Genomic DNA, 11,365 nt, shown 5'->3' with positions numbered 1-11,365 from the left:
TCAGTTATAAAATATGCAGGATTCATCTATAGGTCAACTCTGGCTTGGGCTTGTTGTCCAAGCTTAGCAGTTCAATCGATCCTTTGACCTATAGTTGAATCATGGCTGTCAAACCATTTCTGTGGTTAGTGACATTAGTTTTTGTTCATTAACTGAGGATGTCTCATCAAGCATGTCCTGATCCAATGTCAGGAAGGGTTCTTAAATGATCCTAGGAGTGAACTTAAGACACGAACAAGGTTAGATGTTGTACAACCTTATAAGCTCTATTTCCTGTAACAAGCAATAATAGCAATAGGACAGAGAGAAGAAATAAAAAGTCAGAATACTGAAGCAATCAGACAGAAGAGATGCAGGAAGATCAGTTACCACCATCACAAATCCAGCAACGTCTGTTGGCTCAGTCTTGGTGCAGGTGATAAGGTTGATCCAAGCTCCGCCAAAAGAGAGGTGATGTCGAAATCCCAAAATCTCAGCCCCGATCCCCGAGAGAGGAGTACGCAGTCCTTTTATTGTCCCAGTCACCACAATTCCCCCAGATAGTCTGCCCATTTCCACGGAGCTCATTGTCATACGTGCTGCCCTGTGTTCTTCCATGTGCACATGCCCAGGTGTTCACGGTGGTCTCCACTTGGCTTTGCGTGCAAGCACAGCTTCGCAGGCACTGCCAAGGAAGTTGTTATTCTGGCTTCAGGTGGATATGGTGGTTTCTTCGGGGACATTTCATCGCTTTCAGAGCATACTCCTCCATGGCAACAGGATGTTGAGGCCAGGTAGTGGTAGTGGTGCAGCAGCAATGTTGAGACAAACACTATCTAAGACAGTCTTTTACACATTAAATATGAGTAATGGTCTGCTGTTTTTGTTGTATGCTAGATGTATACCACAAATGTACAAATACCCAATGACAGGTTCAGAATACTGATTTTTTGCCTGTTAGCAGAGGGAGACATGTTGTGAGGAATAGAATTTTGTTGATTATCACCAGGTAACTCATCTTAGTGGAAAGAACCTGATGTATGTTCTATATGGAAGATGTAAATAAGTACTCCAATTCATTCTGTTTGGTGCTGCAGAGCTTCGTTCTATTCCTCAGCTCCAGATAGTCACAGTATCTACTAATAACCTCTTAGCTGATTTGCTCAATCCAGGATCGTCACTCTCTTCTTCCTCTGCTGGTTTTGCTGTCACCTGTTTAGCTAAAAGATTACTCAAAGATTTACCTTGCCTCAAGCAAGTTTCACAGGTTCCTACTTCAGCATCCTCATAGGGACAGATGTGAAGGGGATGAAGATCATACTGGTTAGTTGGAAAACTAAATCTAGAGAAATAGAAGAAAAGGACTTGCAAGGAGGAATTACAGTCAATGTAAATGAATAATAAGTTTTATGCTTGTAAGAGAACCTCTTGAGAGGTTCCAAACAAAGGCCTTTGAAAGATTTCAGATAAAGATAGATGATCTGATTGTCTGTGTCGTTAACACATCAGTTTTTGTTAAAGTAATCAATTGGTGGAAATGGGTTAAGATGATGGCATCACAAAATGTAGCTAACTGTAAAATGGCCATGACTCATAGTAGATGGGTGTCAGAATTTCGTTCACTCCTTCCACCTGGCTGAATGGATGCCTCTGTCATTTTAGGCTGCCATACTTAATACTCATCTATTGTCATTATACATTTCCTGTGCACTTGGAAGTTTGAAAAAGTACTGAATAAAGAAGTTTATAGTTCTTTCTTTTTAGATTGTTACTTTCAAGTTGAGTAGATTGAAAAGTCTTTTCCTTCATGGTATAATCTAAGACTTCCTAGTAGCATCATAAAATTCTTCATATTCACAAATGAGTTTAAAAATAGAAGACATATAGCAAGAATCTGTTGGTTTAGAACTGGAGACCATGTTGCCGTTGTCCCTCCCCCACCCTCGGACACAAGTAGGGCACAAATCCCGGGTTAAAATAAGAAGAAATTTAATACAACAGTGTGAGAAACAATCTGAATAACAATAACAGTGAACAAGACAAAAGATATACAGAGAAATACCGCAAATGGTTACGGAACAAGCCTGCTGTGGGCTCCCCTTCACCAAAGCTACCAAGGAAAAAGTTCCTGCTTGGACCTGACATCAGCATGTTATGAATAACCCAGCTGGAGATCCCTTCCCCCTTCTCTGCTGGGGAAACTTAACCCTATCCTAGCTGAACCAGGAAAAAGAATAAAAAAAAACAGTCATAGAATATAGCAAGAAATGGTTACAACAAGAACAGCAAGGTATTTCCAGGCTTACACTTTGTATGATGTGGTCTGACTAAAGAAATACATCTCTGTCAGTCATTTACATCATTCAAACACTCCATGTGATACTTTAAGATTAAACTTTCTTCTGAACTTGTCTCTGAATCTCTGAATCTTTCTGCCAGAGGAATGACAGGAATGGTGTCTTCTTACATTACAGGTCTCACCATCTCCCTACTTTTCTGTCCTAAAACCCTTGTCCTCTGTAAACTGTAATTTCTTTCTGTTATTTAAGGTATGACATTCATTATCATAATAAGTGTATTAGAGCAAAGTTGCATCCAGAATTCAACAATGTGCTGTCTATTCAAGTGTGCCTTCTGTCTGCGACCTTCATGCAGCAGCTACTGTCCCACATATCAATGAGTTCACAGCAGAGGTAGATAAAAAGAATGTAGAAGATGAGGATGGAAAAAGATTCAAAGCCTCAAGATTTTGAAACTGGATAAAATGCCCATTACTATGGTATATAGAAGTTAGCGAACATCAGAAGACAGGACGCTTAGAATACTTAGTACACTTAGAAGTGTGCTTAGAGAAAAGTACACTTAGAAGTGTACTTAGAAACAAGTACACTTAGAAATAACATGTAATGGATAGTCTGTGTCTGAGGAAAAAGACGAGTATAAGAGATGCAGTTAATGAGAAAAAGCTGGAACATCTTTCTTTACAGAACAGCAGAAGAGTGGCAGTTAAAACAATTCCTAAACGAATCATTTCTCCTTAAGTGATGTTTTCTACTTTGTGCAGGAAATACTAATAAGAACAAATGACTCAAGTTGAATCTAGAAATTCAAGGCTGGTTTAAATGAAGCTTATTGCTTACATACACAGAGACACACAGTTCAGTAATTTAACTTGGTTAAACCTCATCTGGATGCAGTTCAAATTTACACTTGAAAAGAATGAGGAAATAAATTGATCTTTTAACATCATTTGACAAATAGTTCTTTTAGCTCATGTTAATCAGGAAGTTAGAGAAGGAGTTTTCTTCAGAAGGAATGATGTAGTTTAATTTTTTCCAGTTTTCTTGCATCATGCGGTAGTGTAAAAATAGTGTCTTTTAATGATATGTGTATGTAATCTTTAATATGGCATTAACCATATCTAATACTCTATGCTGGAGGACTTAAAAATGCATAACAACTTATTCACTAAGTAGGAAAAATCAGGACATAGTTAACCTGCTTTCATAGATTCACTCAGAATTTCAAATGTGTGGCTTTTTGTTGTGCTTAATGGAAATGTCTAGTACTTGAAAATCATCTTGGTACCATTTATTTCAGCCCTGACTGCTTTGCTTGAAAGGCTTGTACTTAGAGGAAATGACATTTATTGGTATACTCCCACATTAAGTTTTGAATGAGTTCTAAGTTTTAATTTATAATGGGCCTGAATGGCTTTTCCAAGCATCTGCTGTGAGACACTTCAAGCTCTTGACTCCCATTTACTGTAACAGCACTTAAGGATATCCAACACCTTTCAGAATCAGAATTTCACAGAATCACAGAATCAGCTAGGTTGGAAAGGACCTTGAAGGTCATCTAGTCCAACCATTAACCTAGCACTGACGGTTCCCAAATGTACCACATCCCTAAGTGCGTTGTCGACCCTACTCTTAAACATCTCCAGGGATGGGGACTCCACCACCTCTCTGGGCAGCCCATTCCAACACCTAACAACCTGTTCTGTAAAGAAATACTTCCTGACACCTAGTATAAACCTTACTGATGCAACTTGAGGCCATTCCCTCTTGTTCTATTACTTATTACTTGGTTAAAGTGACTCATCCCCAGCTCTCTGCAACCTCCTTTCAGGTAGCTGTAGAGGGCGATGAGGTCTCCCCTCAGCCTCCTCTTCTCCAGACTAAACACCCCCAGTTCCCTCAGCCGCTCCCCGTACGACCTGTGCTCCAGACCCTGCACCAGCTCCGTTGCCCTTCTCTGGACACGCTCGAGTCATTCAATGTCCTTTTTGTAGTGAGGGGCCCAAAACTGAACACAGGAATCGAGGGGCGGCCTCACCAGTGCTGAGTACAAGGGTCAGATCCCTTCCCTGTCCCTGCTGGCCACGCTATTGCTGACACAAGCCAGGATGCCATTGGCCTTCTTGGCCCCCTGGGCACACTGCTGGCTCCTGTTCAGCCGGTTGTCAATCAGCACCCCCAGGTCCCTCTCTGACTGGCAGCTCTCCAGCCACTCCTCCCCAAGCCTGTAGCACTGCTGGGGGTTGTTGTGGCCCAAGGGCAGCCCCCGGCATTTGGCCTTATGGAAACTCCTCCAGTTGGCCCCAGCCCATGGCTCCAGCCTGTCCAGGTCTCTCTGCAGAGCCTCCCTACCCTCGAGCAGATCAACACTCCCACCCAACTGGGTGTCATCTGCAAACTGACTGAGGGTGCACTCGATCCCCTCGTCTAGATCATCAATAAAGATGTTAAACAGGAGTGGCCCCAAAACCGATCCCTGGGGGACACCACTCGTATTTTCATATAAATTTTTAATGCTTAAACAGTTGTTAATGCTAAAATACCACCTACAGTATAGCTATCCTTGAGAACATTTCATTGCCTATACTGAAAACAGCATTGTGGCAGAAGTCCACAGATATCTAAACTCTTCTTTGAAGTGTTCCTTTTCTTAGGAATGAGTATTCTATCTCCTGAAGAGCTTAGTTGCCATTTCAGACAAAATCTGTGACTCATTAAATCAGTGGTAGAGTTTCCTAAGGTTAGAGTTTTGATGAAAAAAGACATACAAGCACATTGAAAACATACTATTTACCATTTAGGTTGTAGAAACATTTTAATTCCCATATTTAAAGTGAATTCAGGGAATAAGAACAGATGTTTCTCTTTTTGCAGTCTAAACTATGCCATAGCAGACGTTTTAGTAGCTTCAATTCCAGGTCTTCCATTTTCATCTGATCTTTTATGTGTAAAAGCTTGGATGTGTTTCAACTGATCAAACCAATGACAATCGCCACTGCTAAATTAGATTTGAGTATACCTTGTTTTACAGTCAGTTGCTTCTTTTTTTTGAGGGTGGTTTTGAGTGTGTAACATTTCTGCAGTACTTCTAGGGCAAACGAGAAGGAGAATAAATGAATGCACAAAAAACCCATATGAAACTCTGAAACATTCATCATTAAAAAAGAAAAAAAAAAAAAAAAAAAAGAAAAAGGGAAAAGGGAAAAAATGAAAAAAGAAAAAGAAATTACCATAAAAGAAAAAAAAAAATCACCATTTACTGTTATACAAGAATGTTAAAAATATCACAAGTTGTCCTTGAAAATATTAAGAATGGATGAATCAAACAACAAATTTTCAACAGCATGCCAGTAATTATGTCAAAAAAATGTTTTTGTTTCATGCAAATAAAAATTGAAATCAACGTACTTAACAGAGGATTGTATGTAATTTAAGAGAGGGGGAAATCACTTTGAAACAGCTCAGTGCATTTACTCCTAAACTGCAAGTAATTAAACAGTAAATATTTGGACATTTCTGCTGATCCAACCATTAGGAAAAAATCTCTTGCATACTAAAAAAAAAAATCTGTGATCTTGCTTGACTTCCCATTTAGCGTAATATTTCCACTGCCTGGCAAACAAATATTCAGAGATACAACCTTGGAATTTATAACCATTTTGTGTTCTGATATTCAGAAGTAAAGAACAGATTATTTGCCTTGACAGTAGTTTTAAGGACAGTACTGTATTCCTCCACGATTAGGGTTATTCCTGTCAGTGGGACTACTCAAATGAAGAAGTACAATTCAGGTTCAGAAAAGTCCAAGAAATATCAGAATCTCCTGATCTCAGATTTCAGTTAACTCAGTATTAGTTATGCATATTGGGAGGAAGAAAATATGCATTTTAAAAGTGGATGTCTGTGGTAAGAGAGGTAATCTACCCTACATACTTGTTCCCCCCATGCAGTGTTTCAGAAGTGTTTCCACAGAAGTCATGTCCTTTTAATTACTTGTTACATAGATTTATAGCCAATTGACTAAAATGTCCATGAATATTCATTCCATCCTTATATGAAAATTACCATAATGTAGACAAAACCAGCATTTGCTTAAAGATGAATGTGTATAATTATTTCATATATAATATGCACAACAAATAGTGAAATGGCTTTTTAAGGTATTACAAACATAGCAGTAGCATCTCTTAGAGGAACGGGTTTTTTTGGTTTATAACAGCAGTTATGACTGCAGCCTCATTTTGTAGACAGTGCATCACTTCAAGCGTTTTCCTCACATAAATTAGCTTCTTTATGTGTTTTCCACATTCTTTGTATTCCTCGCTTTACTGCTACTATAAAATAGTTTAGTATAGTCAACCTACTCTCATCTCTCTAGACTTAAATTTTTCTTTCCTCCAAGGAACAAATACAGATAGATTTTTTTTTCATTTCCTTATCCAGTATCGAACCAGATTACAAGATAACTGAAGTTAGTTTATATATTCAGAAGTGACTGTAATTTGAAATTAATAATTCTTATAGGAAATTATTTGATATCTCCAGTGCAGTTTGAACAGGAGAGAAACACATTGTTTCTATATTCTGCTGTCCAAATGGAAAGATGAGTATTTTGATGATGATTCTATTCAAAACTTGATCCCAAAAATCATTGAGCTCTGGCAGATCCCACGGACATGAGTAGAAACTGAAGATGTTTACAGCCTGACTCAATAAAGTTCACAGGCTGTTTATCTCCTCAGGTTTATCATAATCTGTTTCTCAAAGTATTACTTCCAGGGGGAGTTTATATTAAAGAAGGATAACATGCTTACAGTTTTGAAATGAAACAGTCACTTGTTCTTGGGTGGTACTATAATTCCTGATTTAGAATATGCCACCAAAGGCTCGGCTAGTTTTGCCGTGTTAAAATGGGATTGAAGCAAGCCAGTATCATTTTATGGTTATTTTCACAAGTAGCCTGCAATCTTTTAGTCAGAGCTATGGGTTAGAGATTTTAAAAATAAACTGAAACAAAATCAACTGATCAAGAGAACAGTTTTATTCTCTAGCATAGTTTTTTCTTCTGAATTCAATATTTGCTGAAATCAGAAATGCAAATAACTGCTATTTTGGTATATACTGTCCCCTCATAAACATATAATCTGCATTTCAGCAATTCATAGCTGACTAGCTTTTGTATCTAAGAATTCATAGAAGTATTTACTGATGGTCACATTTCTTATCCATTCAAATATCACTCATAACTTTATTTATCTCAACTTTATGCAAAGGATTAATACTCTCTTCAGTCAAACAATAAGCCATCTATGGCCAGTCCTAGTATAGGCCCTTTAAGTACCTGGTATCCCTCAGTAAGTGAACAGTCAACAGATCTGAGGAGCTTCACTGAACATAGCATAATCAAACAATTCTTAACTGATTCAGGACTTTGGGAGCACATGAGCACTGCACCAAACAGAATTAGTAAAATGTCTAAACAAGCCAAGTATATAGAAAGGCAACTTCTTCTGCACTAGGCCCTCTGATTTCAGCAGGGTCTTTTATCGTTTTTCAGGAACTTTTCACAACTGCCTTAAACCTAGGGATTAGTTTTAATCCTCCTACTTTCTCATAAATTCATCCTTTGGCTAGATTAATTACAAATTTTTCTAGTGATCCAGTCTTGTGTAGGACTTCTGTGTTTACAAGTCTTCAGGGATGTCTGATTATGGAAGCGTACAAGGATGCACAGGTTCAAGAAAGAAAACACTTTCTACAGTGGATAGCTCAGGAATTTGCCAGATAAGAAACAAATAAAAGACATGAAGAATGTGTAACCTCTTTTTTCTTAGCACTTTACACTTAAAATATATTTTATTATCCAAACTCCTCCCTTTTCCTTGACTAGTTCCATAGTCCAACAACATGAAAGTCTATGTTGTTGTTCCTTTCTCCTGCATCTTATTCTGATTTTGTCAAATTACTGTTTCATCAAAGCATCTTTTTTTCTGTAATAGTGCTTCCTTGCATTTTGGCTATCCCTTCTTGAAGACCAGCCACCAGTCTCTTGCTGTGGATCCTGAGAAACATATCACACCCCTGAAAATTTATAGCCTCCATAATCTTAAAATGTTCTACAATGGGACCATTTCATAAATTCCACCAGAATTCATAAAAAAAATTCTCTTAGTGCCCCCAAAATTCTCTTGACTGCCCCATCTAGTGCTCTGTTAAACACTGAACAGTTACACTTGTTCTAGGGATTTATTTTTAGTCAAGGAAAAGACTTAAATCACAAGAAATATTTTCCCTTTTTCAGCCCTGAAGTTTGAAAACTTTCCCTATACAAAATCTGTCTTATTCAAAAAAGTGTCAAGGATATGCTGAAATATCTATAGAGTTGGCTGATACGTCTCTTATTGTATGTTTCAAGTGAAAAATAATCAGCATAATATCTTTAAAATACTGGCACATAGATCATTGCAGCACTGAAGTATGGGAATTTGCCAATGGCTGCTATATTCTGTAGGTGTTATTCAAAACCGGTATTTATTGTCATGTTCCTTCATTTAAGTCATGACATTGTATATATTGTCTTTTAGTCTTTCCATGTCACTGTGTGCAACAAATGAGTTGCCTTAGATTTTGTGCTGAGAAAAGGTTTAAAATAAATTCATTATTTTCTGCTTACAGATTCAATCATTTTTTAATTAAATGTTAGCCTCCAAATTCTGTTTTACATGTCAGATTTTGGTTTGAACAAAAATAAAGTTTCAGCTACATCGTGTTATGTGTGAAATAATTCCATCTATGTCAGTATACTAACATGTTTTGAAATGTACACTGGGCAACCAAGACTGGAGTGTATCCCACTTTCTTTTTATCCTTGTTCAGACATGGTACCAAAGGGTGTCATTCAACAGTGTGTTTTCTCTTGTGGAAAAAGCATTTTAAGAACAGTTGGACACTCATTCCTGCATCCATGTAAGAAGCTATAGTATTCTCTGTTGTGCCAACTGTTTGTGAAACTCTGAAGTAAACCAAATATCTGAAATAATTCTGTTTAAAAAAAAAAAAAAAAAAAAAAAAAAAAAAAAAGTCTTTTGCTTATCAGTTTCATATAGTGGTAAAATCAAAAAGTTCCATTTATATAATTGAGGGAAGGAAAAATGGCAGGCAACTGAGAAGCAAATTAATTTATTTCTTTTTTGGAGTAAAATAAATATTCAACAAACCATTTAGGTTCTGACTTGATTTTCATCTTCTCCTTATAAACAAAAATGACCATTTAACTCATTGTTTTTCCCTAGTACTAGATTTTAATTATTTTTTCCTTCACTGGAATCAAAAGCAATTTGACTACTAAATCTAAGTGAACAACATGACTTGGATTTAATTCATGTAGTTAGGTTTATTTCTGAAAAAAAACACACCAAGTAGATATGAAGGAGATATGTGGGCACGCCCCTATCCCCATCCACACCCACAAATTATCTAGGAGTCTTACAGCTACATTACTAAACTCTTTCAGGACAAATTCTCCTTATTCAGAATGACATCTGTGTGATGTAAATTCATGTTTGTGTTAGAAAGAGACACACTCCTAACACTTGAAGATGAATAGCAAATAGATTTCCCTTAGACTTTTGCTATATTTGGTAACTGGGCAATCATTTTATAATCAGGAAAGTATTAGCATTACATTTTTCACCTCATTTTCCCCAGTTAGAGAATGTGTACATCTTTTTATCCATGATGCAGCTATATTATTATCAAATAACTGTTCTACATACAATATCTCATAAAGATCGAAGAAAATATTTAGAAAATTTCCTTATCAATTATGCTCTTCTGTATCACAGCAGTTTATGATTATTTTAATCAGTTTAAAACCTGAATGTGGATCATGTATGAATATATCTGGGTTTTCATTTGTTTTTTTCTCCATGTCATTTCTGCAAGGTATTATAGTTCCATGGCAAGGATAAATGGTTGCTGTGGTCTCAGTGGACATGGTTTCAAGACTGAAATCGCTCTGTAGTAGGCTACCTTTTACATGTAGCAAATCTCGGTGTTCAGTTGATTTGGAAGAGAATGGAGAATCATTTTTCCACCCATGACTTTCGTATCTTAACAAATATTCTTGTTCTTCATCATGGTAATAAACTTTCAAAATATGAAAGAAAAATACATAGGACTTAACTGTGATACAGAATATCCTTTTCGGGTCCCTCTTCAGAGACACTGAGAGGAGACTTATGCCCGGATCTTCTGTTTATCTTGTGTATTGGGTTTGCATGGCAAGGTTTTGGTAGCAAGGGGTCTACAGGAGTGACTTCTGTGAGAAGCTGCTAGAAGCTTCTCCTTTGTCCAACAGAGCCAATGCCAGCTGGCTCCAAGTTGGACCCGCTGCTGGCCAAGACTGAGCACATCAGTGATGGTGGTAGTGCCTCTAACATATTTAAGACAAGGGAAAACACCCTGCTGTAGAACAGTAATGAGAACCTGTGAAAGAAACAGTCCTTCAGACCCGAAGGTCAGTGAAGCAGGAGGGGCAGGAGGTGCTCCAGGGGCTGGAGCAGAGGTTCCCCTGCAGCCCGTGGTGCAGCCCCTGGTGAGGCAGCTGTGTCCCTGCAGCCCATGGAGGTTAATGGTGCAGCAGAGACACACCTGCAGCACATGAATGATCCTGTGCTGGAGCAGGTGGATGCCCAAAGGAGGCTGTGACCCTGTGGGAAGACCATGCTGGAGCATACTCCTGGTAGGACCTGTGGACCTGTGAAGATAGGACGCCACACTGGAGCAGGTTTGCTGGCAGCACTTGTGACCCATGGGGGACCCATGCTGGAGCAGTTTGTTCCTGAACGACTGTACTCCATGGAAAAGACCCATGCTGGAGCGTTTCATGGAGGACTGTTTCCCATGAGGGGACCCCTTACTGGAGCAGGGGAAGAGTGAGGAGTCCTCCCCCTAAGGAGGAGGAAGCAGCAGAGACAAGTGGTGATGAACTGACTGCAACCCCCATCCCTTGCCCCACTGTGCTGCTGGAAGGGAGAAGATAGAGAAATCAGGAGAGAAGTTAAGTGGGAAGAAGGAAGGGGTGG

General features: G+C 38.4%; 1 long non-coding RNA gene across 1 annotated transcript; it reads left to right on the top strand.

The window, feature by feature from the left end:
• The first annotated feature begins 359 nt into the window (after positions 1 to 359).
• LOC113484897 lies at positions 360 to 10,819 on the top strand. The gene is made up of 3 exons (XR_003399320.1): positions 360 to 623; positions 774 to 779; positions 10,808 to 10,819. It is a non-coding gene; the product is annotated as an uncharacterized LOC113484897 (long non-coding RNA).
• Positions 10,820 to 11,365: the final 546 nt, after the last annotated feature.

Source organism: Athene cunicularia (genome assembly GCF_003259725.1).
Source record: "Athene cunicularia isolate RWA chromosome 1 unlocalized genomic scaffold, athCun1 chr1_part1, whole genome shotgun sequence".
In the NCBI taxonomy this organism is placed as follows: domain Eukaryota; kingdom Metazoa; phylum Chordata; class Aves; order Strigiformes; family Strigidae; genus Athene; species Athene cunicularia.
Note: the sequence above shows the minus strand (reverse complement) of the source record. Positions and strands in the feature narration are given on the sequence as shown.